This window comes from Triturus cristatus, chromosome 10, assembly GCF_964204655.1.
Source record: "Triturus cristatus chromosome 10, aTriCri1.1, whole genome shotgun sequence".
NCBI lineage: Eukaryota > Metazoa > Chordata > Amphibia > Caudata > Salamandridae > Triturus > Triturus cristatus.
The window spans coordinates 435835956-435851904 of NC_140593.1; positions in this window are offsets into that span (position 1 = coordinate 435835956).

Genomic DNA, 15949 nt, shown 5'->3' on the forward strand with positions numbered 1-15949 from the left:
GGTAATAGCAAAATACTAAAAGACATCAAGGTGAAACTTGAAGAATACTATGAAACGGCTGACAGTGAATTTAAAAACCTTGGCAAATGTGCAACTGCTAGAGCGTATGGGGATGGAGAACATCCAGGAACCGCTCTTGTGGCCTTAATGGGCCCTAAAAGAGAAGCAGGAGTAATTGTGAAAATTCAGGATGAGAAATGACAGCCATTGCACGACACAGAACCCATAGTTCTGTAGATATTATGCTGATCTATATAGCTCATGTATGCCTATAGATGATGTGGCCATTTCTGACTACCTGGAGCACATAAACATGATTTGGCTAACCACAGAACATTGAGAACAACTTATGGCCCCCTCTTGACCACACAGAGATTAGTGCAGCTCTTAAGAATATGCAAGTTGGTGGGGCTCATGGCATTGACGGCCTCACAGTGACCTTTTATAAGGTTTACCAAGAATTATTATTACCTCATCTGGTCACACTCTATGAGGAAATTGTCAACGCAGACATGATGCCTCCTTCAATGAGAGAAGGTCTGATTGTGACTGTTGTAATCTTATTCATTTGGTATGTTCAGCTTCCCCCTTCCCTCTCACCCCTCTTGGTTCCACCCTTCCCTGTCACGAACATTCCACTGTGCCCTCCTTGGAGTCTGCTGGAACCTGTGGTGGTGTATGGACCACTAAAGAAGAGTTATCTCCTTACCTGCTTGTGGTCCTCATTATAACACTGGCGACGATTCGCTGTGTGGGGACAGCTCACCATCACCCCCAATTTCTTCTTGAAATCCAGCTTTCCTGTTCTGCAGGCGGTTTTGAGTGCCTTGCTGTCCTTAACCGGTGGTGGCTCCGCTGCTCCGAATTCACCAAGTAAGACTGTGCCTGTGCGCTTCGTAATACTGCTGTCTGCCTGGTGCTGATGGAAGCGTTTTTGCCACCTTCGTTTCTATTTTGACTCTGGGCTGCCTCATGCTACTGCCTGCCTGGTAATTCTGTGAGGAGCGCTGCCTTCGTTTATTAAGAGAGCCTCAGTGACCTTGTGACTCCTTCTCTGCCTGTGGGGGTTGCTCCAGCGCTCTGGCGATTTGTGAATGGCAGATTCCTGAGTTTCACATCATGTACCGTTGTGACTTTCTATACCGGTGGCTCCTCAGTGCCGGCCTGCCTTCTTGGGGAGTTTTCTCATTTCGCTGCCTCAGCGGTGTGTGCTACCCGTGGTGGAGTTGGTGGCTGCCGTCTGAGGCGCTGTCTTTGCAGTCGCCTTCCCCATGGTGCCTCCTGTCCTTCTCGCTTAGGAGATCGCGTGGTGGGCAGTCCCTGTGGTGCCGGCGGCATATTTGGCAGCATTTCTGACAAGATTTCCACGGGAGTCGGCGCATTCCATCTCGCGCGCTCCCAGCTGAGGCGAAATTCGTCACTTTTGACTTCCTCACAGCTGAGGCGGAAGGGGGTGTGTTTCCGACATTATCCTGCAGGTGGCAGTGCGTCTCCACGGTTGTGGGGAATTTTTCATGTGAACAACAACCCCTCTATCTTCGGGGTCTCCAGCGTTATTCTTCAGGGGGAAAAAAAAATTACACTAACAGCTGTGGAATTCATCCATCGAGTTTTCTTTTCTTCTCCTTTCGCTGATGGGCTCAGCTTTTGGGGCTTTTCCTGCCTGTCATTTCACGCTGACGGGCACAGCTGCATTTTGTTGTCATCACTGATGGGCACAGTTATTATCACTTTTGTCGTGCCTGTCTGCTTACGCTGACAGGCTCAGCTCCTCCAGTGCTAATTATAGCTCTGTTACACGCTCTAAGGATTTTCTGTGCGGGTGATTTTCACCAGTGTATTGCGGTGTAATTTTGGGTGATTTCCTTCGTTGTATTTCATGCTGACTGTCATTTCTTGTACTTTGCCATTTTCTTATCTGCTCCAATCAAATTTGCTATGTACATGGGGTGGTGCATTTGGTAGGTTGTAAAGCCATTGTGAGTTAAGTTGTTTTGCTTCCTTCCATACTTACCAACGCTGTTTCACTGTCCCGGGTGGGTGTATTTTTCCTCCCTCCAGCCTGTTATTGTCAAATTATGGCAGCTGCTAATATGTCGCAGCCCCCACCTTTCCTTAACGAGGCAGGAGAACCTGTTCTGCCTTGGAAACAATGGTTTGGGTTACTCGAGTCCTATCTAATTGCTATCGGGGGGGAGAAATTTTCCCATTTACGTAAGTTACACACCCTATTACACAATTTGGGCATTGAAGGATGCAAAGTCTACGATGATATTTCAACTAATGCAGAAGGTGTAAGTGATAGTGATGAGGATGAGAATGTGTATATGGTGGCAGTAAACAAACTACAAAAACATTTCAGTAAGAAAATAAACGTAGTGTTAGAGAGACATAAGTTATTTTCAAGAACACAGGGCAAAAGTGAGAAGGTTAAGCCATTCATTGCAGCTTTAAAGGGTCTGGCGAACACATGTGAGTTTGAGTCCCTTCAGGACTCCCTAATTAGGGACCAGTCGGTCAGGTGCACCAACAATTATAAGATTCAGGAGAGGCTTCTGGTGGCCAATCCTGACCTCAAGGAAGCCATTGATATAGCGGTAGGGATTGAGCACACCGCTGATTGTATGGTTGAAATGAAAGGAGAAGGGAGCAAAACCATGGAGGTCAATGCCATAAGCAAAGATCACAAAAATAAGATGGCTAACACCTTACCCCAGGGCAATAAACTCAAGTGTTATAGGTGCGGGAGCCCAACACACCTAGCCAATAACCCGATATGCCAAGCACGTTCTGTTGTCTGCCACAAGTGTGGGAAAAAATGGACATTTGTCCAGGGTTTGTCACGATCAGCGCTCGAAATCGGTGTTGGAGATCGAGCCTCAACCTTTTCCTGATCCCAAGTTGATCTTTCAACTAAAGGACACAAACAACACGGACAAATTTCCTTCTTGCAACATCACTCTTGATAACAAAACCCTAACTGTCTTTGCTGATTCTTGTTCTCCATACACCCTTGTTGATGCTAAGGTATTTTCTCAACTGCTTCCCTCATGGGAAGAAACTGTACAGCCCCCTGAAATTCAACCAGGAGGCTACAACGGGGATCCCATACCCCCAGTGGGCATAACCACCAAGGAAATAGGGTTCGAAGGGAGGAACACGGTGGGCAAGATTTACATTACCCAGAAGGAGTCCAACCTGTTGGGATGGAAACACCAGAGAGAACTCGGTATCAAGCTAGATGCCAACAGTCCCGATCAGGTCCTCTTAGTGGATCCCTCAGTTGGAGGGATGGATGTTTGCAATGACTTCCCTAAGGTGTTTTCTGATGACCTAGGCTTACTTAAGAATTATCAACATTCCATTAAATTAAAATACAATGCCAAGCCGGTAGCACACAAAGCTAGACCCATACCACATTTAATGCACGATCCCCTTCGTAAGGAGTTAGACAGATTGCTGTCTTTGGGGGTGATTGAACCCATAGAATGTTCACAATGGTTGGCACCCATTGTTCTTACCACCAAGGCTACCAGTAAGGATATCAGGGTATGTGTAGACCTCAGGGACCTTAAGCAGAACATATGGGTAGACAGGCATCCCCTTCCACGCATTCATGAGGTACTGACCCTTATTAATGGTGCGAGTTGTTTCAGCGTTCTCGACCTATCCTCTGCCTATCACCAGGTGGAACTTCATCCCAACTCACGGCATCTCACCTCCTTTGTGACACCCCTGGGGGGATTCCAATTCCTTCGTATGCCTTTCGGGTTGGCTTCCGCTGCGGCTGCCTTCCAGAGGATCATGCAGCATGTTTTGAAAGACCTTCCCAGAACTCTCTGTTTCCAAGATGATATACTGATCTATGGGAAGGACTTGTCTGAGCATAATGCCACTCTCAGGATGGTGTTGACCAACTTCTGGCCTCACTCTTAAAAAGGAGAAATGTGGTATTGGAGTGGGATCGGTTGAGTACCTGGGGCACACCATCTCTCAAGATGGCATCAAACCTAAATTAGACCTAGTTAAAGCGATTCGCGACACTGTGGCTCCTAAATGTGTTCAAGATCTCAAGTCATTTTTGGGCCTTTCTGAATATTATTCCAAATTTGTGCGTAATTATTCCTCCATAGTTGAACCTTTACGCAATTTGCTCAAATCCAGAACTTCATTTGTGTGGTCTGATGCCTGTCAGAAGGCCTTTGATTTGGTTAAAGAAAGCATAATTGCTGCCCCATCGCTGGGAAGGTTTGACCCTCACAAACCCACAATCCTTTGCACAGATGCTAGCAATAAAGGGTTGGGGGCCAGTCTCACCCAAGTGGGGGAGGGTAAAGAACACATTGTGGCTTTTGCCTCTCGAGCTCTAAAGGGTGCTGAAATCAACTACTCCGTGGTGGAGAAAGAAGCACTAGCCTGTTTCTGGGCGATCAAACACTTACGCTTCTTTCTGTGGGGAATTCCTTTTACGGTGAAAACGGACCACAAACCAATGATGTTTGCTTTCACTACTAAAGGAGCTAACAAAACCACCCCCAGAATTGCAAGATGGGTTTTGGGACTAGAAGGCTACAATTTTAGTGTGAAGTACATGCCAGGTCATCAAAACACAGTGGCGGATTTTCTGTCACGTTCTCCATCAGAGGGGGAGAGTTTTCCTGTTAGTTGTGAATGTGACGATGTGATACTGCAACTTACCAGCTTAAAAAAATAGGAATGGAATGACAGTATGCAAGCTGATGCAGAAATGTGTACGATCAAAGAGTTCATCAAAAATGGTTGGCCTGAAAACAAGCATGACATTCCAACCAATATATGTAAATTCTGGGATGTAAGAGTAGAACTGAATATACAAGGAAATGTGGTTTGCAGAGGGGAGAAGGTAATTCCACCGGAGAACTTAAGAGAGAAGATTGTGGGGCTGGCACACGTAGGACACTTAGGGCGGAGTCTAACCAAGAACAAAATCAGACTGGAATATTGGTGGCCAGGAATGGACGCCATGACGGAACAGGTTGTGAGAAATTGCTTAGACTGTAGCCGGAGTGACAAAACTCACCAGACCCGCAAGCCCCCTCTCTCTCCCATCGAAGTACTTGATCGACCATGGTCAAAGTTAGCCTTAGACATCATAGGTCCTCTCAACCTGAAAACATTGAAGGAACGCTTCATCTTGGTGCTGGTGGACTATCACTCACGGTGGGTGGTCTACAAATGTGTCCATCAAATCGACACAAGAGTCCTCATACAGTTCTTAGAAAATGTATTCTTGGAGGAAGGGTTACCTGACACCCTCATAACAGACAATGGAGTACAGTTCACTTCGGACAGTATGAAAGAGTTTCTGTATCACAGGGGCATCACTCATCTCAAATCTGCATTGTATTGTCCCCGTGCTAATGGGTTAGTGGAAAGGATCAACCGGTTGTTCAAAGAGTATCTGCAGAGGGCAGAAGTAATGGGGACACCAGCAAATTCAGCGTTAATGGACACGGTTTGGGCCTACCGCACTTCTCCCAATAGCGTTACTGGGGTTTCCCCGTTCACCTCCCTCAAAGGAAGGATCCCGAAAATGAACCTCACTCCACCTGCAGGGTCAAGAAAGGCCACTTGTGAAGTAAACAGAAGTGAAATCTCAAGAAGAGTAAAAGAACACCAAGTCAAATACAAGGTCAGATACGACCAGACCAAGCATGTAAAAAAACAATTGTTCAAGGAGGGAGATTGGGTCCGGGTGGATTTACCTAAAGCACGCAGGAAAGAAGCGTCCAGATTTTCGGATCCGTGCAGAATATCAAGAGTAGGAAAGAATGTAGTCCATCTCGACAATGGCCAAACATGGAGCATGGACAGAATCATCCCTCACGGACAAGGTGGTGTTCTTGACAACGGTAGTAACCCAGAGACAGAATCAGAAACTCTTGGTCCCAGAAGATCTCTGAGAACAAGGAGCTCACCTACCTGGACCAGAGACTATTGTGTTAAATGAGTGTTCATGCTACTTTCCTCCTTATTCCCCTTACAGGCTTTGTTGGTTTCACCGCACTGTATTGTATTACTGCTTTTACTTTGTCCCTCCCCTCATTATCCTGTTTTACCCCTTGGGCCTGGTGATATAGCACGCTTGATTCCTTAAATTCCATGACACATGCTGGTGTGAACTTACTGGAGAAACAAGCTGGCTCCTTACTGTACTTTCCATAGGTGCTGTTGTAGTGGTGCACATGGTTACCAGTGAGATGAGAGACAGATGTCACACAGGCCCTACACACAGCATTCAACTCTAACCCATTTTCATTATTACAGAGCCTGAGATGCCTTGCGTGATCTGCTAGGGCATGATATGCAGGAACCCCCAGATATGCCAACACTTTCATTTTTAATACAGACAGTTGTCGCTGCTAAATTGGTGACAAAATTCTATGGATTTGAAAAGGAGTCTAGGAGGCCTCATTTGATGAAGGCACGGCTGGAATGGCAGAGAGAGCTTGATAGAGTCGTTGATGATAAATGCTGGCAATATTGTTGCGACAAGACTAAGCGGGTTTCCTTGAACAGTAGACACCAATTAATTCACTTTAAACATATAAACAGAGCATATTATACACCAGAGAGACTTCTCTGGTGTATACTATGGTTTCATAATATTGGTTTCATACATACTGCATTGTACTTCCCAGAGATACTAGAGTTTTTGGAAAAGATTTTCTGTGAATTAGGTGCTATAATGGGTGTTTTCCTTGAACCTGACCTGCTGCTTGCCTTATTGGGCTGTCATGAAGAGGTTGATAAAAGGATTAGAGAACTTGTTGCTGTGGGGTTATTGCTTGCCAAACGTGGTGCTGTGATCAGGGCCGGACTGGGAAAGCAAACCGGTCCGGGCAATTGAGTCAGGCCAGCTGTGGGGGGTGACGGGGAGCATGTGGAAAACACTGCAACTGCTTTTGTTACAGGGGACTAATAAAACCGGCCCGGTATCAAAACCTGCCCCCAGGGGTCTAAAACCAGCCTCCATCCTGGCAGCCCACCAGGGGAGCGCCCAGTGCCCGCTACAGTAAGTCCGGCCCTGGTTGTGATGCAATGGGCTAGGGGCCCGGTACCAACTAAGGAACTGGTATATATATATGATGTTGTAATACACAGTCTGACATATATACCAAAGTATTTAGTGGGAAAGGAGATGGGGTGGAGAGAGAGAATGATGCTGCTCTGTAACTTTTCTGCACCTACACGGATATGTATTGGAAGACGAACTTGTATGCACAAGATACCATTATTAAGTCAATTGAAATGCCGATTATGTATATTTTGTCAACCGACTGTACTTTCCAACTACCTGTTAGAACTCTGCTATGATAAATGATCGCTGTGTCGCTTTTGTGCTACTTTCAACAAAAATTATGTATTTTGATGTCATGCTATACCCAGCCAGAATATGTGACTGTACTGTTTTTGTTAATAAATAAAATCATTGAAAAAATTAGGTTAGGCACTAACTTGTTATTGCAGCTTTTTAATTTTTGTCAGATAGAATTTATCGTTTTTCCTCCAGAAATTTGAAAAACATTTCCACAGATTTACACATAAACCTCAAGCAGATTTAATCTGCCTCTACACATGCGCAGTTGCGGCTGGCAGGGAAGGGAAGTGGTGAGGCGAGGGGAACAAAATGTGAATTAAAAAAAACACTTACCTTCTCACGGCCGCCGTCTCTCCTCAGCTTCGCTTCTTGACGAGTCCCGGAAGCTGGAAGCACACAGGCTCCCTATGCCAATCACAATGCTGCAATGCAGCGTTGTGATTGGTCTGAGTGCAGTGGTTGAGTTCTCAGAACGGGACTGGCAGCGTGTGCATGCTCCCCACCAGGCTGTGCATTACAGCATGGTGGGGAACATGCAGAGTGCGCATGACTGTTTGGCCAGCTCAAGACAGCCGGCCAAACCGTCATGCGCACTTCAGTGCATGAACCACTGCTCTCCTTGTGGCTCCAGCCCTATAACTCTTAAAAATACAAGGATAATATCGATGTTAATATTCTATTTTTCCTTTTTCCTGCTCTAAGAGCAGTGGGGCGATGCTTCTCCTTAGCAGAGGAGCTGCCCCATCATATGTGGCCTGATTTATAGTTTGGCTACTCCGTCCTCGGTATTACAAGTGCATAGGCTTTAAGACACTTGTAAAATAGCAGGCAGGCTACCCGCCATATTTGTGATAGAATAACTGGTCCACCAAACGATAAACCAGGCCCATAGTCTGTGTTCACAAGAAGTTCACTTAGAATGGATGTCTTCAAGGCTTATGGTTAATATGTATTGCAATAGGTATTTGCCATCATTAAAATATCTATTTTATTGAGCCATTCCCGCATTGTTTACAAGTAAATGTTCCTCTTGGAAGTTGACCTATATGCAATGAAAGGTATCTGTACAACTACCTGGATGCCTTTCATTCAGATTCTAAGCACGAGCAGCAGGAGGTCCGAAGGATTCAACCATTCACATATTACAACAGTGAAACAGAAAGAAACAGTGAAGACGGACACAGAAAGTCCACTGGAGCAGATGAGGTTCCAGCCTTTTTCGTGCAATGCTTATGTGGATCTGACTTCTCCTTGGAAGCTCTAAGCACCCGAGGGTTGAGATGTTCTGTACATAACACCTCACAAACTCAATGCAAACGGTTGCCAAAACCGTGCAGTGTTTGCTAAAAGCCAACAGCGTGCCCACCCACCTCTAGTGTTTCTTGAGGCAAAGAGGTTGTTTGCCAGGTGAACAGAAGCCCGGTTAAATGTTTCCAGCAGGAGGGACTCGCTCTCGTAGTCAGAGGAAAAATAAATCTGTCTCTGCCTTTAAAGCAGCCATGCACAAATAAAGCCAAGCTCCATAATTTATCTAAACTCTGCATCACTTTTCTTCCCCCTCAAGCAGGATTCTATTACACGCTAACATAAACAGAGCGGGTGCAGCCACGAGGCAAGGCACAAGGCAATGGTTAGCATTTGTGAAAAAAAAAAAAATCTAAGTTAAAAAAGCAATCTAAGAAAATTAAAAATACTGAAAAAAATTGAGCTTATGTAATGTAAAGAATAGATAAAGATGATTGACCAAAAACATGTTTAGTCGCAATACAGCGACTCATGAGTTATTTAGAAACTGACCCTGGTGGCAAGCGCCTGCACTTTTGAACCATGCAGTTGAGCCAGGCCACGACGCAGACCCAAGGGAAAATGGAAACAGGATGACGAAACCTTTGAAGTTGCCAGCGTGTGTGTTAGTAGGGAAAGAAGGGAGCCACACACAGTACCCCACTGTCTCTCATCAATGGCACCATATTCATTTTTGAAGAAAGCTCTAGCGGGAGAAGCTATAAAAAGTCTTATCTGAAAACAAAAACACAAGGATGGATGAGAGATTTGAGTAAATTGCTTAAAATTACAGTTTTCAACTCCGTCAGACACTATATCAAAGCTGACTGTTGCCTTTTTGATATTCAAGTCGCTGCCATTTCCAAAGGCGGGAGGAGGGGAAAAGGCAACATTTACACAAAAGAAACATTATGCACAGAAAACGATGCCAGAGATGAAAATCTTTCTGCTGAAGGAATTAAAATGTTGGTGTGATCCCTGGGAGGTTAATGGCCCTACAACTTTGAACAAAGTAGCCGGGCACAATGATGATGTCTTAAGGAGGCACTTTGAATCCATCTAACATTACATTTCTGTATAAATACGGTGAAAATGGACTCTCTTTTCAGATAAAATTCAGTAAAGACAGGAACGGAGAAGAAAGATAAGCAAGAGCTGACAGAACAGTAAAAGGGTTAGGAGCGTGTGCCAGTTTTTGCCCTGTGACACAAACGCCATCTCTCTCCTGAATCTGCAGCTTCTTTATTAAGGATGCCAAGTTTAAGATCATAGAATTGAACTCTCTGCGAGCCAAGCGCATTCAAAGAGTCCGAGCAGAAAGAAAAACTGGGAGGTTTTCAAAGAAAACCTTTGAAGACCAGTTCTTTTAGAACCAAAATGGGTGCTATTTTTACATAAAGAAATGTTTTCATTTCACTTCAGTCCAATTTTCACTTGTTATTTTTTGACTTGCCAGTGCATGTACTTGAGAAGCTCTTTCTTTACATTGTAATGCATCAGCATACACAGACTGAGACTTGAAAAGTGTCATTCGTAATGTCAACATGGATTCTTAATTTATATAAGTTGTAAAAGCCAACCAGATCTTTTGACAAATACATTGATTGCTTTCATCACTTACCATTCTAAGCCCAGATACATTTTGACATTTAAATATGTTAGCTCAAGCATTACCAGTACATTTGCTCTTCTCCTTAAATGAAATGGGTATGCCCAGATGTGAAGCTCTTGGTCACTGTGCATCGAAACACAAACTACGTCTCTCCAACGAGGAGTGATGAGAGATGTGTTTGTGTTTTCTGCTGAGTGGGTGTGACCTAGCAGTGTGATTCATATTTCATTTTTTCAATTGGAACTGCTCTAGTTTGCATAATGCTGGCTGCATTCTGTAGTGGCACAGACCAGCAGACAGCGATAAAAATCCAGCGTGGGATGTTTTCAATGATTTAGTTGAGTTAGCTAAAGCTTTCCCACGTCCTCCTGTTTCTTCCGATTCTTCTTTTTACTAGGGCTGTTTTTTTCTGCCTTGTGGTTTCATAACAAGGCATGGGGTGGCGTATACATTGGTGTTCATTTAACCCCTACATAGCATTCCCTATTTGATCAATTGCTTTTATGCCTCCTTTCTGATCCTTCTTTCATAAACTTCTGTCTGGCTTGAGTTGCCACTTTCTGTTATATCTTCCTTTCTGGTGTGCTTCTATGTGCACAGCCATGGAGTAACAAGTTGTACAGCCATGGAGCATCTCTCCCTAAGTTATACATTTTGATATTACATAGCACTCAAAGTTTAATTTCCACATTCCACTAGTGTGTAGCCTTCACACTATCCCACTCTGCTGGGATTTTCGCCACCTCAATGCTCTTTGTGAACCTCAAACCTTCTGCAAGTTGACAGTCAACCACCATATAACTCAATTCCCCATCCAAGTTATTTCCCATTTTCAATTAAGTGATGTGTTTCTCTATGTTCAAGGGCACAAGATATATGCAGCTTTCTGCTCGTTTAGTTACTCTTATTTCTGTTACGAATCTCCTTATCCGGCTACTCCACACAGATACTCTTTTTCTCTGTGCTTCTGAGCCTCTTTGTTCCTCTACTTGCTTTTAGTCATAAGGTCTACGTTCTGATATTTCAGGTTCTATAAATCTTCTCTATTAGCAATATTTTTCCTGATTTTAATTACACCAGTTTAACCAGAGAGTAATGATAAAATGATTCTGTGGCTGCATTCTATTTGCTTTTCACAGTGCCCAATTACTTATTGTTTTGTTCCCATTTGGTATGGAATGACTTCCCAGAAATGACCATGGGAACATATCTTATAGGTCTTTGTGGTCCAAGAACCCATTTACATGGCAATTGTAAACGTCCTGTTGCAGGGCCCTTTTACCCTCATTGCTTGACCCTTTCACTAATACATGTTAATTGTAGAAAAGTCAAGATCATGGTAGTGTGTTCTGTATATGCTCTACTAAAGTATGTAACCCATCTTTGACAAAATGTAATTTAGTTTCCCCATTTGACTTAAGTTTTTGTTTTACCATTCTTACCCTTGGCATTTCATTTGAGGTTTTTTCATTTGGTTGCTTCTCTGTGTCCTGATGCTGCATAATCATTTCTGAATTTCAAGTTTGTTTATTAAGTTTGGTTTCTACCTATAGAGGCAATACAAACATCTTAAAATGTAAATGTACACAATTAAAATGCATCTCATTAAAGCAGACATTTTTCATTAATAAGTCAAACTCTATTGAAGAAAAAAAGCTTTCCCTACTCAAAACATAGTTGAATTACCTCACATGTCCTTGTGTACATTACTAACCACTGTACTCTTTGGAATTTCGAGTTTCCAAAAGTGGGTAGCAGCATGCTACTTTGAAAAGAACTCAGTGCTTTACAGAATAGCAGCATATGGATGAAAGTTTGAGGAGCAGAATAACATAGTGGAAACTTCAGACCTAATACAGATTTTTTCATCCACGTTCCTCTTACTTCCTAGATTGGAAGCTAGTCATAGTTTTAACATCCACTTCGTGTTTTTGCTTCACTGAATATCAGTGAATTAAGTTTGAGGAGACCTCCAGTTTAGCTGTGTTCACTGGGGCCAGATGTGCATACATTGCATTAGATAAGGTGGTCGCAATTTGCCTACCAAAGTTTTTTCAAATATAATTTTATTTTGAGAACCAACCCAGGTACTAATAGGTCGATTCTCAAAATACTAAATTACAGTGGGTTGCAATTCGACCTACCTCATGAATATTAATGAGGTAGGTTGCCAAACACACTACGATTTACTGCCATCAAAGGGATGGTGGCTTGCTAGGGTCAGCAGACCACCATGTCTGTGATTGCTTTTATAATGCAGACCAAACGAGATGCATTTACAAAAAAAATGAAAAGTTTGTCAAATCAATTTTAAGAGTTGCCAGTGGTCCCATGTATCACTGACTACTCCTAAAAATATTCTTTTGTATGTGCACAGAGGGGAAGGGATCCCCTGGGGGCCTTTCCCATTTGCAAACAAGTCACCACCTCCTTTGTGGTGTTGGGAAAATATTAATGTTTTGCAATCCCATTTCAGTTTCAAAACTATAATAGATACCATACGGAATAATAGATTACATAGGGTGTCACTATTTATAAGGGACACCCAAAACATGCCCTTTCTAAAAAGCGATTCCTTATGATTTCCCACACCCATTTAGCAATTTAGTAACATGTCACCAAATAACTAAGAGGATTTAGTGTCATTTTAAAACCACATTTTGTGTTTGTAAGCCCTGTGATGTTCCAAATTGCAGAATCTTCAACAAGAACTTGTGCTAGTACATCTGGCCCTCACATCTATTGCTTCATATGAATTTCTTGTTACTCTTCCTCGCTTATCAACATAGTTATGTTTTAATACACAAGGTTGGGAAACCAGCGGAGGAATTCGCCTCATATCGGCCAATATCCTTGTTAAATGTCAAAGCTAAAATTCTCGCAAAAGTACTAGCCAATAGATTGCTCCGCATAATCATAAAATTGGTCCATCCAGATCAGTCAGGGTTTATGCCCGGCCGAAACACTGCCATGAACCTACGCTGGTTAAACGGAGTGCTTGCTAGGAAACACACAGTGGGAGAGAGTGCGGCCATACTTTCCTTGGATGCACGTATGGCATTCAACACAGTAGAATGGCCATATATGTTCACAGTCCTCGAACCTATGGGTTTGGGGAGGTCGTGTCTCCACTGGATCAAGCTCTTATACACCAAACCACTGGCTCAGGTGGTGGTGAATGGCCATGTGTCCACTACATTTAACCTCGGCCGTGGCACAAGACAGGGCTGCCCACTATCCCCTCTTATATTTGCTCTTGTCCTCGAGTCCCTTGCCTGTTGGGTACGAGGAGATCCAGTGATACGGGAACTGATGTGGGCAAATGAGTGGGAGGACCGAATCTCCCTTTACGCAGATGATATTATACTTTATGTTGCCACCCCTCATGCCTCCATCGGTAGAATCCTCCAAATCTGTTCCAATCACGGCAAATATTTGGGCTACGTCATAAACTGGTCTAAGTCAGTTGTGTACATACTTCATGGGCCAGCGCCAGCTCTTCCGTCTAACTGAGAAGCCACAGTCGTTGAAGACGGGTTTCATTACCTAGGGGTCTACGCAACAGCTGATCCATCGCTTTTCCATGAGCGGAACCTTTCGGGCCCCCTGGCACGACTACAAAGTGATGTCCGCCATTGGCGAACGCTGCCGGTATCGCTATTACTATCTACAAAATCATGGCTCTCCCCCGGCTCCTCTATGCAGTACAGAATACTCCATACAGTGTCCCCGACACGTATTTTAAATCGATCAATGGGGAACTCAGGAATCTGCTCTGGGATGGGAAGCCCCCACGCATCGCGGGGTCTAAACTGGTTTGTTGGTGGTATGATAGGGACATTGCCCTGCCGTATCTCCGAAGTTATTATTGAGCTGCACACCTATGTGTCGTTAACAGATGGGCATATGGATCACGGCAAGACCCTGCATATCAGATGGATAGATGGCTGATGGGTCAAGGAGGGTATAGAGAGGCACAGTACACGAAAGTGCGTGGACAGCGGCTCACCGGGCCCACTGCTATTACGGTGGTCATATGGCACACTACCACCATAAAACTTGGTTGGGACAGCAAATTGAGGAATATGACACCCTTATGGCATGCCGCTATATTGGGCAACTTGAGCAGGTACAAGGGGTTTGATAAGTGGGACACCATCGGAATTTCGCAAGTCAGTGACTTAATAAAGAACGGTAAAATACGGACATTTGCAGAACTGCAAAAAGAATACACGCTATCTATAGGCGATACCTTCCGTTACTTATAAATAAGCCATGCATTACAGGAAGTAATTAAAAGAAACAATGAGATCCCAGTAGCTACCCCGCTGGGGCACAGACTATTAGCAGACCCAATGATGGGTGGGGAGATTTCACTCACCTATCCGAAAATCATTAATAACTTACCAGATCAGTTGCTGCATCTACGCACACGCTGGCAGACTGACGTGGGTGACTTGGAGGAAGAAGACTAGAGGGATGCGCTCTCCTCCCCACGCGAGGTAACCATACCATCCCGACTAAGACTGGTTCAATTAAAAGTGTTACACCGAACATATATCACCTGCACAACATTCGTCAGGATGGGCTGTAGTGGTTCAGAGGACTGACTGTAGGAGGGGATTCGGGGATGTGGGTAAGTTTTACCACATGATCTGGGAATGTCCCTCGATACGGATTTTCTGGGACGCGGTGGGTGAGGTGTATGGGTCTGCCTTAACACTGTCCCCTAAGATCTGCCTTCTTAACATCTGGGACGACTACGATTTTAACCGCATGGACCAACTGTGGGCAGCGCATGGGTTTGCACATGCGAAACGTAATATTGCCCGTAAATGGGGCATCCCAGACTTACCAACAATTGTAGAATGGGAGCGGGATGGCGATTGATGTATACTGGCGGAACGAGCGGTCTGTACGAACAGGGTTTGCCCCAAGAAGTGGGATAAGATATGGGGGAAATGGAATGCATACCGTGGCAATATCTGCACTTCCCCATCAGTACAAAGACCTGGACCGGCTGGGATACAAGTATGATGCATTCTGGTGGGGGGGAGGGAGATGGAATGGGATTGTTGTTTGAGAAACTCAGTATGGAATGCAATCTACAGTTTCTGATCTGATGTGATGCACATGGTTGTATTGTAATGTTATCACTTTGTTCAAATAAAAAGACTTCTAAAAAAGAAAAAAAAGAAAATTATGTTTTTCTTTCAACCAGAATTACTCTCCAATTTGCCTTATCATGTCCAAAGATGAGGCTTAAGAAATAACTTTGTAAATTACCAAGTCAGTGTGGATTTTAATTTCTATCTAAGTATTGTTTAACCACATAACAGACTGTGCCCTTGGTTGATGTGCTGATTTGATGCCAGAACATGAATGCTTTCGAATAGTATTTGGGACTAATGTTAGTCAAACCAATTTGTAACCTTAATGCACCACCCCAGGGTACTTTGGACTAACCTCATCCAACACTTCCAAATAGACATTTTTGTATATTGTACTTTACCTATATCCTTTTCTGATAATATTTAGCATCCATATATTAGCAAGTACACAAATTTTAGCTTATATGTTTCCCGCAATACTTAAATATACTTGTGACCCCTCTATCATATCCAATTTACCCAAATCCCCTGGTAACGTCCTGGCATGGTCTATTTAACATGGTTGATAAATGACAAATTAAG